The sequence below is a fragment of the Diaphorina citri genome, unplaced genomic scaffold, assembly GCF_000475195.1.
Source record: "Diaphorina citri unplaced genomic scaffold, Diaci psyllid genome assembly version 1.1 scaffold811, whole genome shotgun sequence".
Taxonomy (NCBI): Eukaryota; Metazoa; Arthropoda; class Insecta; order Hemiptera; family Psyllidae; genus Diaphorina; species Diaphorina citri.
In genome coordinates, this window is record NW_007378243.1 from 97,693 (window position 1) to 113,762 (window position 16,070).

The following is a 16,070-nucleotide window of genomic DNA, read 5'->3' on the forward strand; positions in this document are numbered from 1 at the left end:
AAACAAGGCAAAATGGACCTCTATAAACGAGAATTCAAATCTCCGAACCTCTGTAAACGAGAAAATGTCAACTTTTTCGATCTTTGTCTATTTTTTCAAACTGTAGCGCTTCGCGAGCCTCTATAAAGGAGAATTTTGAATTTCCGGACCTCTCTAAACGAGAAATTGTTCTAACTTGTTTAAATCTGTCGGTACATTTCATGAACGTGTCTACTTCACTATTCGACTCTACTAATAACCTCTATAAACGAGAAAAAGTTATATGAAACCTCTTTAAACGAGAAACTCCTTAAACGAGAAACCTCTTTAAACGAGAAAAATGACCTAGTCCCTTGGGTTCTCGTTTATCCAGGTTCGACTGTATATTATTTATTTTGAGAGAGTCAGGGAACTCTTTTTTGTACACTTGGCAAATTTTGCAATAGACTGTCGGACTGAGTTACCCGAAATACACCGACCGCCCTGTTTACCAGGCGAGCGTCTTGACCACTACGCCATCAAGGCGGGTATCAAAGTTTTATGGGAAAAAGTTGTCAAAGTTCTATGGGAAAAAATAAGTGGAAGGAAGTAGGGTGATAATGATACGTATGATAACAGTGAATTGTTACAAGTACATTTCCAACACCGCATGGGGTGTGCTGTCGAATTCAGCGATCCCTTACCCTCTTACCTTTATAGGCCTCGTGTAGTGTACCAATTAACGGTCTCAATTCATCCCGTCGATAATAAAATAAAGCATTAGTAATAATAAAACAAAAAGTGAGGAGGGATTTTGAATGAGCTTGGGAAGAATTGCCTTTTATCACCGATTAAAATAAACAAAAAAAAAAAAAAGTAGAATGAATATAATTCAAGAAGAGTTGACTTGAAAATACCAATGTAGGAAGATCAGCCTGAAATTTCTCCTGCTAAAGAAATAGCAAAGGATGAGAGCGAAGGACATCCACTCGTAACATTTGTAGCCAAAACCAAATGTCAGCCCAAAGCCCAAAACAAATGTCAGCCCAAAGCCCAAACAAAGTGTGAGCCCAAAGCCCAAACAAAGTGTCAGCCAAAAAATGCTGACCCCGTCTGAACACGGGAAAGAAGAAGATTTAATTAAATTAACAGGGGTTACCCATTTTATGGTGGGTCCAGACTTGTGCAATGCAACGTGCAAAGCATTTGCATTGCACGTTGCACGTAAAATCAAATCTGACGAATGCGGTCAAGTTGTCCGATTTTGAGTCGGATACTCGGTTCATCAAAATGTGTCGGGTGCTGGGGCGACCGATCAAATCTAAAGACGAGACCACCGAGTCCCTAGGAGATTTGTCAGTGGTTCTGGGAATCACGGGGGACGATGAGGCTGCTAAGCTTATCTCAAGCATTCAGCTACCGCAGATGGTCAAGGTAATTTTGCAGTAAATTTTATTTATTTTTCATTTAGTTGATAAGTTCCCATTTATTGGCCACACAAACATTTGATGATGAAAAATATTTAGTATGGGGCACAACCAAATGACAATTTTTTTCGAGGTAGAGTCCTATTCCGATGTAAAAGTACCCAAAAAGTGCATTGGCGCACTCACGGATACCCACAAACGTTTGCTGCAATGTTCAAAAAACTTTGCTGCAACTTTCTCAAACACGTCCACGAATATCGAATTTCATTGCATTGCACGTTGCATTGGACAAGTCTGGACCCACCATTATACAGGTACACTTGAGAAGAAAGAAATCTTTAGTTTTCTCTTTTATCTACCTTTTTCCAGGTCCGTTCCTAGATCCCGCATCGAGTATATGGGATATCCCAATGGTTAGATCCCGGGATAACCATGCACAACCCCGCGAAGCCCTGGGAGCGCGCAGCGCGACCGTATACGCAACCCCGCGTAGCGCCGGGAGCGCGTATTGACGTTTTTTAGTCCCCCATAAGAAATACACGGGGAACACGCTTTGAGGCCAGCAAAACTTTTCCTAGGTACGTTTAATATTTTGCTCTCGCTTTTAGTTTTCAGTTTTCATTTCTTCGAGACAAGACTCAGGGACGATATTAGTTTTCAGGGGCGGTTGCAAATTCAATTCTTTGATAAGTGTGGAAAAAGAAAGAAAAATGCAGGTTTGATAGAGGGAACTGTAAGAATGCAGGTTCCTTTCTACCGAAAGCGAAGAGAGGATAAGAGAAAACCAAATACGCCCCGGACGCGAATCGGACCAGCGACCTACAAGGGAGGTGCCCTTCCAAGCTAACTAGGAGAGGATAAGAGAAAACCAAATACGCCCCGGACGCGAATCGGACCAGCGACCTACAAGGGAGGTGCCCTTCCAAGCTAACTAGGCTGGCTAATGTGTTAATGTGATTCTCAACTAGGCTGGCTAATGTGTTAATGTGATTCTCAACTAGGCTGGCTAATGTGTTAATGTGATTCTCAACTAGGCTGGTTAATGTGATTCTCAACTAGGCTGGCTAATGTGTTAATGTGATTCTCAACTAGGCTGGTTAATGTGTTTATTATTTATTTGATTTTCAGATGCTGAGTTTCTGCTGGATAGTAAGAAGAATCCCATCCCCTTGAATAAAAAAACCAGTGATGCTCACAAGTAAGTCCAGAATAAGAAACTTCTTCCTTCTAATTAATGTATTCTTCTTCTTTTTCTTCACCTTTTCCCGTGTACAGACGGGGTCGCCGTTTTTCTTCAGCCTTTCAATCAGCCCTAATTGAGGTGATTGCTTTCGGCTGACATTTGGTTTTGGCTACGAATTTTACGGGTAGATGCCCTTCGCACTCAACCTTTGCTATTTCTTTAGCAAGGGAAATTTAGGCATTCCCTGTGTATAGTCCCCCAGCCAGACTAAACTGGTCTGCTCCCTGTTTAACGTCCCCCAGCCAGACATCTCACTTATTCTTTCCAAACGCTACTTGTACTTAATCTTTTCCCCCGCAGAGTGGCGATCCTGACACTCGACTATCACGACCTCTGTCGGGGCACCCACAATCATGCGAACGGTATCAGCGCTCTCTCGCGGCGTCTGCTGGAACTAGAAGGCTACCACGTACTGACCGTCCCGCACACGGAGTTTAACCGGCGCGACAAACTAGTGACCCGGGTTCAATACCTGGAGAACAAAATAAAACAGTTGGTGTTTAAGAAGTGAGGTCCGCCAAGGAGGGGAATAGAAACCGCTTTATGACCGTGGGACTTTTCCACTTTACTTTGAAAATTCGCACTTCTGACTTTTTGCAGAGTAATTATTAGGTTCTAAGTTGGTTCAAACATTTCACTAATGGATGCCTATTTTAATTTCGTCGTGGATGAATTGTTTTCATTTCTTTCGGTGTCATGAATGGGGGCATAATTTCACGTACCTATTTCGAAAGAGAAATGTGGGTACTGAAAGAAGGCACGTAGGTATGCTTTTTTCTTTGCAAGGAGTGAGAAGTGCAAATTCCCAAGTAAAAAGTTTTTCGTGGAATGGGCCTCTTGTATAGTCTGTCCTAAATGTCCTATACACTCTATATAGTCTATATCTATTGGGGTTGTAGAAAATATAAAAATTATTAGGTACAAAAATTCCCTGGGTGATGAAATTCCCAGTTAGGTATAAAATGATCAGTTGAAATTCCCAGGCAGGTTAAGCACCGTTGAGCACGGTGTACGTCTGGATGGGTGACCGACTGACCACACATCACATGCTGCTGGCTATTCTAAGTTCGTTCAAACATTTCACTAATGGATGCCTAATTTAATTTCGTCGTGGATGAATCATTTTCATTTCTTTCGGTGTCATGAATGTGGGCATAATTTTACGTACCCATTTCGAAAGTGAAATGTGGGTACTGAAAGAAGGCACGTAGAATAGTATAGAATATACCTTGTTTATCCTGCCCGAATAGGACTGAAAAGTCTCTTTACCCCAGCAGTCTAAACAAGGTCTCGTATATTTGATGGGTTATTAAAGAATAATACATACACTAACAATTCATTAAAAAGACCTTGCTTAACTAAAAAAAAAAAAAAAAGTTTTTTCTTTGCAAGGAGTGAGAAGTGCAAATTCCCAAGTAAAAAGTTTTTCGTGGAATGGGCCTCTTGTATAGTCTGTCCTAAATGTCCTATACACTCAATATCTGTGAGAAGTGCAAATTCCCAAGTAAAAAGTTTTTCGTGGAATGGGCCTCTTGTATAGTCTGTCCTATACACTCTATATCTATTGGGGTTGTAGAAAATATAAAAATTAATAGGTACAAAAATTCCCTGGATGATGAAATTCCCAGTTAGGTATAATATGATCAGTTAAAATTCCCAGGCAGGTTAAGCACCGTTGAGCACGGTGTAAAACAATAGGTACAAAAATTCCCTGGGTGATAAAATTCCCAGTTAGGTATAATCTATAATATGATAAGTTAAAATTCCCAGGCAGGTTAAGCACCGTTGAGCACGGTGTACGTCTGGATGGGTGACCGACTGACCACACATCACATGCTGCTGGCTATTTCAAGGTTCACTCAGCCTCGTGAAAAAAGTAATAAGTCAGAGGGAATTCTAAGTTCCGAATCGAATTAAGTGATCTAATCATTGTTGAAAATTGAACTCTACAAGGGTGTATTGTTTCACGTTTAAATAAATTTAAGGAATACATTGTTGTACCTAAACCCATCATTTCTGTTTCTGTTGTTTACGTTTCACCGACTTAATTATTAGTTAAGCCAGCCTAGTTAGCTTAGTTGGTAGCGCGTCTGCCTTGTAAGCGCTAGGCCGCGGGTTCGATTCCCGCCCGGGGCGGATTTTAGATACCAAACCCACATATCCACAATCATTAATTTTTGTACTAAATTAAGAGGTTACTAAACTAATAGGTAATGATAAAGAATAATAATAGGAAGAAGAAGACTAAACTAATAGGTAATGATAAAGAATAATAAAAGGAAGAAGAAGAAAAACAGTAGGTACCTACCTAAACGGATTTCCTCATTGTTGGGGTTCCAAAGTCTGCTTTATCATTAGTGCTTAGTTCTTTATCATTACTTCCATAGACTAAACAGAATCATTATTAGCTATTAAACAGGGGCATTCACAGCTTATTGGGCCCTGGGGCCCTGACTCCAATTATTGACCCCTCCTGGTAACATTTTTTTTTCCTTATCCTATAGGAAGGAAAGTAATGTAGTCGCTCAAAATTTCCAATGGCCAGTTTTCAGTGCCAAAACACGTTTTAAGGTCCCTAGAGCCTAAATCCAAAGTTTCAGCCATTGGTCTCTGTGTGTATCTGTACACAAAATATGTCGAGAATGGTAAGAGGTGGAAACTTGAAATTTGGTACCTAATATGACAAGGAAACAAGGATGCAACAGTAAACTTTTGCTGGTACCTCGACCGCTTTTTGGCGGTTTTCGGCTTTACCGACCAAACTGTCTAAACTTGAACCCCCAGAAATCCCCCAAGATGATCCTCCCCCCCGTGATAGGCCCCTGGCGTGGTGAGTAATATCAGTATGAGAAATAAAGAGGTATAAAGAGCACTGGAAGTAGATACCTATACCTCATATGGAGATTTGCACAACTTCAATACCTACTTCCTCTGGTGATTTTTGTGTTCGAAGCCAATATCCTAGATTCTTCTCTGGCCTTGTGCAACTTCCAGAGAGGTTATACAGAGTGGCTCAAGCTAAGAACTTCAGTGTGTAACTTTTCATGGTACTGTGTAGATATAGAGAATGGTTTGACCTACATAAGTAGAGTCCTGCAGGGGCCCACAGAGGCTTGATCTGGCCCAAAAATCCAAAATCTATTGAGATTACCAGGTTTCACCAAAAAAGCACAAACCGTAAATGCAAAACACCAACAAACTAACAGACAGATAGACGGACAAACGAACTCACTTTGTTCGTCCAACAGAAATTCAAACTCGGCCTACAATTTTATTGGCTACCTACCCTATGTATTTCTGGTACTCATTTGTTATAGGTTATAGCTATATTAATGTAGCGTTTACTGGCTATAGCTTATAGTAATGTACTTATAGTGTCTGTCGTAACTCCACTCTGTTGTCATAATATATATAATGACTAATTTTGTCTTGAATTGTACCTTCGTTTCTCGGTAGGATAAAAATGCGAAGTTCAAGAACCCTAACTCATACAGGATGAACCGAACTCGCGACCCCTTGATTATACCGTGTGGGACACTTTTATTATTAAGAACTCTTTATTTACATGTACACAAACAATTTTCTTGCATTATAAGTGGCAGGAGCTCTTCTATCCAACCATTTTCCCCAGGGCCTAGGGTTCAGGTCCCCAGGGAACCCCCTCTAGCCGTTTATCACACCCTGTATTTGTTCATACTGTGGTTATACCATATACCCTAGTTGTACTTATTGTGTATTGGTTCCCTATATGGTTTGTATAAGTTGTTTCCTATATCCTATAGCAGCGATTCTCAAAGTTGTTGCCACCGCGGGACACTTTTCGAGTACACTCCCCCTCCCCGTGAATGTTGTCAGTTAATTGTCCTTTCAATAGCGTCTCAGGCCTTTTTTTGCCTTAATTTGGCCAGCGTTCTTTCTCGAGTTTTGTGATTTTGTGACCTTCTAAGAATCTAAGAGTTCTAAGGAAAAATCCCAAGTCTTGCGGCACACCTAAAGCGACCTTGCGGCACAGCAGAGTGCCGCGGTACACAGTTTGAGAAGCACTGTCCTGTAGCATGACTTGAGGAGTGTCTCTCTGTAGCATGTCTCAATAGAATGGTGGTGAAGGTTGTATCGAGGTATTGACAGTGACATCAGGCAGACACGAGGGCTATAGTTCATCCAGATCAATGTGACAGCAACAACCCAAAATGAAGGAACCAATCAGATTGCAGGAAATCCTTACATTGTTGCAATTAGGGTTAAGGTCTATTTTTGATAAACTCTCTCTTTTAAAATGCAGAGGTAGCTCTAAGTTCAGAGGTTGGATTCCAGAACAGGTAAGGTGCCGCAAGAAGGAGTTTTCACAAGTAGAGCAGTGATTTGTGTTATTATAGGGTTAGGTTGAATACAAAAAGGAGCTTTTCTTTTCCACCGACGTGACTTCTGCATAATTACCGAACTTTATCCACCCTTTGAACCTTTTTCCTTTACTTTCTATTCCATCAGAATCCTTTGGTACCTACCTACTTGTTTAGAAGTTGTGTCAATGGAAAACAGCTACAGAAAGGAGCTGTCCGAAATGAGCAGTGACCAGTGTTATTATAAGGTTAGGTTAAACACAAAAAAGAGCATTTACAATGTGATTAGCTGAGCAGTGACCAGTGTTATTATGGTTAGGTTAAACACAAGAAAGCTTTCTTTTTCATTGCCATGGCTTCTGAACAATACCTAATTTGGGCTTTTTGAGAGAAAAATGTTAGCAACTAAGCATTTGAACATTTATAATTAATCCAGAAGGCAAGTGTAGGTTGATAGGTTTCTAGAAACTCTGTGTTACTCTTATGTCAAATGTATGACAAATTTACCTCCTGGGTCTTAGAATCACCCTTTGAACCTTTTTCCTCTTTTTACTTTCCATTCCATCAGAATCCTTTGGTACCCACCTACTTACTTGTTTAGAAGTCGTGTCAATAGAAAACTGCTACAGTAAGGAGCTGTCCCAAATGAGCAGTGACCAGTGTTATTATAAGGTTAGGTTAAACACAAAAAAGAGCATTTACAATGTAATTAGCTGAGCAGTGACCAGTGTTATTATGGTTAGGTTAAACACAAGAAAGCTTTCTTTTTCATTGCCATGGCTTCTGAATAGTTACCTATTTCGAGAGAAAGATGTTAGCAACTAAGCATTTGAACATTTAAAATTAATCCAGAAGGCAAGTGTAGGTTGATAGTTTTCTAGAAACTCTGTGTTACTCTTATGTCAAATGTATGACAAATTTACCTCCTGGGTCTTAGAAAATAATTCCTTCCATTGCCTCAGCGATTCTCAACTAGGCTGGTTAATGTGTTACTGTGATTCTCAACTAGGCTGGTTAATGTGTTAATGTGATTCTCAACTAGGCTGGTTAATGTGTTAATGTGAAGGCTGGTTAATGTGTTATTGTGATTCTCAACTAGGCTGGCTAATGTGATTCTCAACTAGGCTGGTTAATGTGATTCTCAACTAGGCTGGTTAATGTGTTAATGTGATTCTCAACTAGGCTGGCTAATGTGGTAATGTGATTCTCAACTAGGCTGGCTAATGTGTTAATGTAATTCTCAACTAGGCTGGTTAATGTGTTTGTTATTTATTTGATTTTCAGATGCTGAGTTTCTGCTGGATAGTAAGAAGAATCCCATCCCCTTGAATAAAAAAACCAGTGATGCTCACATTTCATCACAAGGATTTTCTCACGGATGTAGTTGTCGCGTATACCACGTATGAATTGTGCTTGGAAAATAGAATCAATCTGCGCTTTGCTGTATTTTTTCTTGCTCGGATTTTCTTTAAGCTTATATTAAGTTAGGAAGGTGTTTTGGTATTTTCTTAGCATTACTTTACTTTTTAAGTTTACATATTTATGATCGGTGTTTATCTGTTTTATTGTCTATTCCTACAGTTCCATCTTGACTATGTTACTCGGGTTTTGAATTCCTGTGATAAAATGATGGAAAAAAGCTCAGTTTGTAGACACTTTATTATTTTCGTACTTACATACTTGGGTATCATGGGAGTGTGAAACCGGCCAACTTTATGATATTAATTTTCCGTCTGTTTGTTTTTCAATTTTCAGTGAATGCTCGTGCTGCTGGTGACAATGAGTTCCCAGTTTTGCTGACACCCTGTGAGTAAGAATGCGTCCAGTTCTTCTAAAGGTAAGTTGACATTCCTCTTTTTTCCCTCCCTCAGTGGTGTGCGGGGTTTTGTTTAACTTTTGACATTCGTAGATTCGTACAAGCTTAACCAAACCTTTAGGGCTGTTTGTCCCTACTGCTAAGCCTTGGAGTGGATCATTGAAGTTAAGCAACATTGTGCGTGATTGGCATCTAGATGGGTGAAGGGTACGTGATTCTCAAGCTGTGTCCTCACATAGTCGGCTGCCGTCGATCGGCGTCGACTGAAACTGTCCGCACTGCCTCGACAACATAGATTTACCTCGTCCGTCGACGGTCCTCGACTAGGTATGGACAACAGGTACAGGTCACAGCTTTAGTGTTAAGAGTTGCTGGTCACAGCTTTAGTGTTAAGAGTTGCTGGTCACAGCTTTAGTGTTAAGAGTTGCTGGTCACAGCTTTAGTGTTAAGAGTTGCTGGTCACAGCTTTAGTGTTAAGAGTTGCTGGTCACAGCTTTAGTGTTAAGAGTTGCTGGTCACAGCTTTAGTGTTAAGAGTTGCTGGTCACAGCTTTAGTGTTAAGAGTTGCTGGTCACAGCTTTAGTGTTAAGAGTTGCTGGTCACAGCTTTAGTGTTAAGAGTTGCTGGTCACAGCTTTAGTGTTAAGAGTTGCTGGTCACAGCTTTAGTGTTAAGAGTTGCTGGTCACAGCTTTAGTGTTAAGAGTTGCTGGTCACAGCTTTAGTGTTAAGAGTTGCTGGTCACAGCTTTAGTGTTAAGAGTTGCTGGTCACAGCTTTAGTGTTAAGAGTTGCTGGTCACAGCTTTAGTGTTAAGAGTTGCTGGTCACAGCTTTAGTGTTAAGAGTTGCTGGTCACAGCTTTAGTGTTAAGAGTTGCTGGTCACAGCTTTAGTGTTAAGAGTTGCTGGTCACAGCTTTAGTGTTAAGAGTTGCTGGTCACAGCTTTAGTGTTAAGAGTTGCTGGTCACAGCTTTAGTGTTAAGAGTTGCTGGTCACAGCTTTAGTGTTAAGAGTTGCTGGTCACAGCTTTAGTGTTAAGAGTTGCTGGTCACAGCTTTAGTGTTAAGAGTTGCTGGTCACAGCTTTAGTGTTAAGAGTTGCTGGTCACAGCTTTAGTGTTAAGAGTTGCTGGTCACAGCTTTAGTGTTAAGAGTTGCTGGTCACAGCTTTAGTGTTAAGAGTTGCTGGTCACAGCTTTAGTGTTAAGAGTTGCTGGTCACAGCTTTAGTGTTAAGAGTTGCTGGTCACAGCTTTAGTGTTAAGAGTTGCTGGTCACAGCTTTAGTGTAGTCGCTTTATCTTATCTCCTTTCCTCTTTTCTCTCTTCCCTTTCTCCTCTCCCACTTAATCTAACTCTAAGGTAAGTACATACATTTAATTACCCCCTTCTCCTTTCTTCTCTTCCTCTCCCTCCCCGACTAGACGAGTAATCTAACATTATGTACCTCAATAAAGCACTACCTATGTTCGGTACTGATGAACCACCTGCCTAATTTTCGGTTCCAATCAACGGACCGCCTGATGTTTACATCATGTTTAGTGTTTCCCAAAACAGCAAGAAAAAATCTGAAGTTTCTAAGAAAAATGTTCAAATCCTGTACATCCCAATTTTCCTTCAAATAAAGTTCCTTTTTTCCTTCCAACAATTACATTTCCAACAAGTTTTCCTTTCCAATAAGTTTATTTCCTACAAGCAAGTTTAGAACCCAACAACCTATGTACTACCTCCATGAAATATAAGTACGTTATAAGTACATCTAATTAAAGTGATAGAACGCTCTTATCAAAAGAAGATAGAAGTTTGAATATGCGGGTTCCTATCTTCCTAACCTCGTGTATGTAGGGGGGATATACATACATATGGGTATGTGCGTGTGTACACGCGATTCAGATTTTATAGATTGAGATGAAAATAATAATAAACAAGTAACCTTCATAACTTACTTTAAGTATTAAGTAGTGTAATTAAGAACTTGCTTTTGTTTTGAACTCATGGAAAAAATACCTCCATTTGCACCATATCCCTAACAAAAAGTAGGTAGGTACAGATAATAGATCAGTTGCGCTTACTTGGGTGATGTTTCAAAGTCATAGAGGAGGAAAAATGAGGAGTATGAGGACCAACGGAATTTTTCTTTTTCTTCTACGACTTCTAGATACCGAGATAAATCGATTTAAAAAATACTGGTAAATCATGAAGTTTGACGTCACGGCATACGCTCCCGTAGGCAATGACAATGACGTCATAATTCATGACTCCCGCTTCGTTTGTTTGTGCGCATTTTGACGTGAAATCTGACGTCACAACTCTTTGAACTTTTTCATGTATAAAGAGCACTGGAAGTGGATACCTATACCTCATATGGAGATTTGCTCAACTTCAATACCTACTTCCTCTGTTGATTTTGTGTGTTCGAAGCCAATATCCTAGATTCTTCTCTGGCCTTGTGTAACTTCCAGAGAGGTTATACAGAGTGACTCAAGCTAACAACTTCAGTGTGTAACTTTTCATGTAAATGTGCAGATATAGAGAATGGTTTGACCTACATAAGTAGAGTCCTGCAGGGGCCCACAGAGGCTTGATTTGGCCCAAAAATCCAAAATCTATTGAGATTTTGTGTTGAAACATTTTTAACAGGTTTCACCAAAAGAGCACAAACCGTAAATGCAAAAACACAAACAAACTAACAGACAGACAGACTGCCAAACAAACTCACTTTGTTCGTCCAACAGAAATTCAAACTCGGTCTACAATTTTATTGGTTACCTACCCTATGTATTTCTTTGTATAGGTACTCATTTGTTATAGGTTATAGCTATATTAATGTAGCGTTTACTGGCTATAGCTTATAGTAATGTATAGTGTCTGTCGTAACTCCACTCTGTTGTCATAATATATATAATGACTAATTTTGTCTTGAATTGTACCTTCGTTTCTCGGTAGGATGAAAATGCGAAGTTCAAGAACCCTAACTCATACAGGATGACCCCGAACTCGCGACCCCTTGATTATACCGTGTGGGACACTTATTATTAAGAACTCTTTATTTACATGTACACAAACAATTTTCTTGCATTATAAGTGGCAGGAGCTCTTCTATCCAACCATTTTCCCCATTATGAAGTTCTAACACATTTAAGTAAAGCTTATAAATGTCCGTCTCGAAATGTGACGCTACTAAATTTCTGTGTCACTGCTTGGACTCGAACCCGAGATCCCCAAATTAAGAATCCAAATATCCAACTTTCTCCCTTTTAGCTATCGGGATGGGGGCTGTAACCCTTGAGATTTTTATTATATCGTTAGGTCTTAGAAATCAAAGGATCCGTCTTAAATGGAAAGCCCTACTTTCAGAAAAAGACCCTTCTTTCAGAGAACTCCTTATAATATGTCTGGTCTGAAGAGTATGCTTATCCTAGTTTTCAATAAGAGTTGATGAGAGTCGTATAAGTAAGGTGATCTTTTTAAATCTCTCTTTATATCTCACCCCATTAACCCTATTTTCCTCTCCCTCTCTTTCTTTTCCTTTCTTACACTCTTCTCTCCTTTCCCTGTCTCTCTTCTTCTCTGTTCCCCTCTTTCTTTTCCACGTGTTCAAAATTAGAAAAAAGTCAATTGCATTTTTTAAAAGCAGTGTTTAGTTTTTATCATTTTTTCCCCCCTTGTGACGTGATATTTTTTCCCATTTTTTGAGGAATTTTCAAGTTTTGTCTATCCCTCCCCCCTGCATTTTGGATACCCCTGTTTTTTGCCGATATCTTTGGAGTTTGGAGATTTTAGCAATTTTGTTTTGGAATCGATTTAATCTGGTTTTGGATCTGGATTTTTATTTGCTCTTTTCACTTTTCGACAAGGTAATCAATATTTTTTTTAATTCCAAAGTTCAATATTTTGCCTTTTCATCTTGCTTCGTTTCGTCATAATTTTGATTTATTATAGCTGTTATACAGATGGAAGTATTTATTTATTTTATCTGTAGCATGTTTAATCGACTATTAAGTACGATACATAGATACTGTAATCTCTTTTTTATTATTTTTTTATCGTAGTTTTTGCCATCTCCCATCTGATGGGCATGGTCTTTAATTGATTGCATCATCTCAATTTAACCCTTTACGTAACTGCAAAAATATACGAGTAAATACACAATTACAAATACTTACTGCGTGCAAACAGAAAAGATAAAATCCGGTGTGAACATTACACGACTTTCTATTACATTACTGTAGAACTATTTATGATGAATAAAATATAAGTACATAGGTACAGACCGTGGGCTTAAATCCTTTGGACTCAGATGACCCCAAAACGGATATTTCCACCCATTTTCCGAATTTGAATTTTTGAACAAATTGCAATACTTTTACATTAGAAATTTCAGATTCCCCATCTTCTTCTTTTGCAATGTTTCCGTTCAGACGGGGTCAGCATTTTTCGTCAGCCTTATCCAATCAGCTCGGTCGTTTACGTTTACTTCATCACCAGACCACCAGTTAGTCCCGTATTCCCCCCATACTTAGTGTAATAGAAAGTAAATCCCTTATTCCCCATGGGTAATAGAAGTAAGTCCCTTATTGCCCATAGGGTAATAGAAAGTAAAAATTGGCACGTGATGAGGAAGGCGGCCACGGGAGAAGCAGTTGAAAATTACGTCTCTGTTCTATTATCTTCTTCTTCTTTTGCAATGTTTCCGTTCAGATGGGGTCAGCATTTTTCGTCAGCCTTTTCCTATCAGCTCGGTCGTTCACTTCATCACCAGTTAGTCCCGTATTCCCCCATACTTAGTGTAATAGAAAGTAAATCCCTTATTCCCCATGGGGTAATAGAAAGTAAGTCCCTTATTCCCCATAGGGTAATAGAAAGTAAAAATTGGCACGTGATGAGGAAGGCGGCCACGGGAGAAGCAGTTGAAAATTACGTCTCTGTTCTATTCATTTAACCCTTTGAACCCGTGACAAGTCCATGTGATAACGCGAGGCCGAAATGGATCAGTAATTCAGTGAGGCGGTGATGAAATCGGCTCCCCAAGGGGTTATTCGATAAAGAACTTTGCGCTGCTATCGTATTGCGTACTTTCCCAATAGATATGGACATGACGCATCTAAAGCCCCCCATATACCTTGCAACCGCTTGTGCAAACATGGAAGAGGTGTTCATCTAAGTTTAAAGTTTGCACAAACCCTACCATACACGTGCGAACAGGTTGTCAAGGAGTGTTTGCGCCAAATATGTCGATCCAGAGATCCAGACCGCTTTCCCAATAGATATGGACATGACGCATCTAAAGCCCCCCATATACCTTGCAACCGCTTGTGCAACACATGGAAGAGGTGTTCATTAAGTGTAAAGTTTGCACAAACCCTACCATACACGTGCGAACAGGTTGTCAAGGAGTGTTTGCGCCAAATATGTCGATCCAGAGATCCAGACCGATTTTATGCATACAGCTTGCACAACCATCCGAAACCATCGTACTCAGCTATGTATATACAAGCATAGAAACAGTAGGTATCTTACACGGGCGAACTGTGCAAAATGTTTCCATCCAGACCGATTTTACGCATACAGCTTGTACAAGCACACGAACAGGACCATATTACGGATGAACTGTATATGCGCTAACATTATGCGCTAACATTATTCGGAGTGTACACGCTTTACTTCGTGCTCCCTAAAAATAATTATTAAACAATTTATTTTGATAGTTTTACAGTGTCTAAAAATCTTTCGTACACCTGGCAAATTTTGCAATAGACTGTCTGTCGGACTGAGATGCCCGAACTACTCTGAACGCCCTGTTTACCAGGCGAGCGTCTTGACCACTACGCCATCAAGGCGGGTATCAAAGTTCTATGGGAAAAAGTTGTCAAAGTTATATTTTTATGGGGAAAAAAATAGCAAAAAGAAGTAGGATGATAATGATAACAATTGATTGTTAAATTAGCAATGAGGTGCCCGCATGGGGTGTGCTGTCGAATTCAGCGATCCCTTACCCTCTTACCTTTAGGCCTCGTGTACCAATTAACGGTCTCAATTCATCCCGTCGATAATAAAATAAAGCAATAGTAAAAATAAAACAAAAAGTGGGGAGGGATTTTGAATGAGCTTGGGAAAAAGTTGCCTTTTATCACCGATTAAAATAAATAATAAAAAAAGTAGAATGAATATACATAATTCAAGAAGAGTTTACTTGAAAATACCAATGTTACTTGGTACCTAAATTTCAACATATCAAGTATAAAAAATTAAAAAAAGGACGAAAATATACCTTCCCCTTTTTAAGATTCTCTACCATTGCACAATGCACATGTGACATGTTTGGCAACAATGCCTATTTTTTTGCTGTCACATTGATCGGGACACACTATAGTGGGTAAGATTCAGGAAGTACTACTGAACTCGTGTGTACAATGTAGGTATTTATAACTAGATGTATCTGTGTGTCTATAATAGTCTGTGTATTGATCCTTTGTGTTCTTTTCTTAGGTACATAGGTACTTGAAATCTCGAATTTTCTTCACGCTTTGGGCTAGTAGGCAGGTGGTTTAATGCTTTCTTAGCAGCACTTAACTTTGTGGATCTATTTCTGTCGGTAGATATTATCCTTATGATATAAATACATGTGAACCAGATTTAAGTACATATGTACCTACTGAATACGAATATAAATAAATTATGTACTAGATATAAATACGATATGTGAGAGAGTCAGGTACAGGGTACAGGTTCCCAAATTCCCAATTACCCACAAAAAATATGTACATATACCTTTATTTATTAGTCTCAAAATACATGCAGGTACATATTTATATCCTAAATCCAAAACAATAGGGCAATAAATATATTTTGTTTAATATATATAAATAGGATATGGGAAGTAAAAACTTGTGATTTAGTGAAATCTACAGAAATGGTGCTCCTCTGGGTCCACCAGTTGGACCCAAAATCTAATGAGATCAAATTTCACCGTTTATGTAAAGAACATTTTTTTTTTTTTTTTGCCAAACAGTTGGACCCAAAATCTAATCAGATCAAATTTCACCGTTTATGTAAAGAATTTTTTTTTTTTTTTTTGCCAAATTTCATTAAAAAACAATCATCAAAATGGCATTTGAACCATTCGTTCACTACTACACTTCTTCTCTGGGAATATTCTATTCTACACAGTACACACGAAGAACAGCTGTTATACACCACATCATATGTACATAGGTAAGTAACGTATGTATATCGTAATTCGTAATCACGTGTCTGATGCCTGAACAACACACACTCACATAATGCTAA

General features: G+C 39.2%; 3 long non-coding RNA genes across 3 annotated transcripts in view; all 3 read left to right on the forward strand.

Moving 5' to 3' along the window:
• LOC103512220 overlaps positions 1 to 8,775 on the forward strand; it is a 17,162-nt gene extending 8,387 nt beyond the window's left edge. Inside the window, exon 2 of the long non-coding RNA XR_003392335.1 lies at positions 8,724 to 8,775. This is a non-coding gene — a long non-coding RNA (uncharacterized LOC103512220). The remainder of the gene's footprint in view (positions 1 to 8,723) is intronic.
• On the forward strand, positions 2,455 to 3,158 carry LOC113468671. Its single transcript, XR_003392336.1, has 2 exons — positions 2,455 to 2,583; positions 2,929 to 3,158. It is a non-coding gene; the product is annotated as an uncharacterized LOC113468671 (long non-coding RNA).
• On the forward strand, positions 4,118 to 4,641 carry LOC113468673. The gene is made up of 2 exons (XR_003392338.1): positions 4,118 to 4,292; positions 4,403 to 4,641. It is a non-coding gene; the product is annotated as an uncharacterized LOC113468673 (long non-coding RNA).
• Positions 8,776 to 16,070: the final 7,295 nt, after the last annotated feature.